General features: G+C 43.7%; 1 pseudogene across 1 annotated transcript; it reads right to left on the bottom strand.

Annotated features, from left to right (window-relative positions):
• Nucleotides 1–1,593, bottom strand: LOC308554471 (large ribosomal subunit protein eL24 pseudogene; annotated as a pseudogene). The gene is made up of 2 exons: nucleotides 1,572–1,593; nucleotides 1–512 (listed from the first exon to the last, which is right to left on the bottom strand). The product of its transcript is annotated as a large ribosomal subunit protein eL24 pseudogene (transcript).

The following is a 1,593-nucleotide window of genomic DNA, read 5'->3' as shown; positions in this document are numbered from 1 at the left end:
TAGTTAGGTCTTTATTTAAAAATCTCATCTACCCACTTAGCGTTTTCTGCCAACACGGGGAGCAGAAACCTTCGCAGGCTTCACAGTCTTTTGCTTAGCTGCTGCCTTTGTGGGAGCCTTAGCAGCAGCCATTGCTGTCTTTTTAGATGCTTGCTTAGCCTTTTTTGCTTCCTTGGCAGCCCTGATAGCTTGTTCTCTTTGAGTTTTTCTAACTTCAGGTTTCCGGTTCCTCTTTGCCATTATATTAGCAAGAGATGCACCAGTGATGGCCTCTGGAATTTGACAGCTCTGCGGGCTCTTTTCATTTGAATTTCTTCCGACTGTCCCTTTTTGTGCTTTCTTCTATAGGGGACAGTCCAGTTTATCCGTCGAGGATTCCTCTTGCAAAGGAATGCCGCCTCGCATTTCGCATTAAGAAACTGGAAAACCTTCCCGTCGGTCCTGGGGAAGCCCCTCCCCAGGATAGATCTTGTAGCCACCGAAACTGCAGTGCTCGGCCTTCAAGGCTGCAGCTGCCGGAAAGGCTGAAACATGTGAACAGCCCTGTGACTTTTTACGTCAGAACCTGTCCCCTTCCAACTAGGGAATGTTGCAGGGCGATATATATTTTTGTTAATCCAGATCTGCCCCCTTTCATCTGATAGAGATTTTCTTCTTTTTTATTAATCTTCACCCAAGGATATTTTTTCCATTGTTTTTCAGAGAGAGAGGAAGCGAGAGAGAGAGAAACATCGATGTGAGAGAGACAATGATTGGTTGCCTCCCACATGTGCCTGGACCCGGGCTGGGGCCTGGGGCCTGGGATGAAGCCTGCAACCAAGGTGTGTGCCTTTGGCCAGAATGTTTCTCTCTCTCTGTCTCTCTCTTGTAGGTGCCCTGAACTAAAGGGTCCTGGGTTCAACTCCAGCCAAGGGCATGTACCTCAGTTGCAGGCTCGATCCCAGGCCCCAGTTGGGGTGCATGCAGGCGGCAACCAATCCATGTGTCTCCCTCACATCGATGTCTTTCTCTCTCCCCCCGCGCCCCCTTCCACTCTCTCTGAAAAGCAATGGAAAAAATATCCTAGACTGAGGATTAAAAAATAATAAATAAATAAATTAATTAATTAATTAAAAAGAGCTAATAATTTTATATACGAGCCTCTGTAAATCTTCCAGTAAAAGGACAAGGATGGCGATTTGTAGAGAATCTCATAGCTATAGATAAAATAGTTATTCCCAAACAGCCTGTGGTTCTAAATCCACATAACCTATTATCAGCAATTGCTGTGGACTACCAATATTTTTCAGTGATCAATTTATGTAGTGCCTGTTTCAGCATTTCTGTAAAAAAAAAATAAAAAGGAGAGGAAGAGACAGAAATACCTCTTTGCTTCTACCTGGGAAGATTACAATTTTACTTGGACAGTAATGCTCCAGGGAAATATGGAGAGTCCCACCTATTTGTCTTAGATACTAAAAGCTGATTTAAGTGATTTTAAATTTCCCAGATATTCCACTCGAATACAATATGCAGATGCTTTACTTTTATGCTCTAGGACATTATTAGATTCCCAAAAGGACACAATTTACCTATTGCAGCAGCAGCAGCCAT

This window comes from Miniopterus schreibersii (assembly GCF_964146895.1).
Source record: "Miniopterus schreibersii genome assembly, chromosome: 3".
Taxonomy (NCBI): Eukaryota; Metazoa; Chordata; class Mammalia; order Chiroptera; family Miniopteridae; genus Miniopterus; species Miniopterus schreibersii.
Note: the sequence above shows the minus strand (reverse complement) of the source record. Positions and strands in the feature narration are given on the sequence as shown.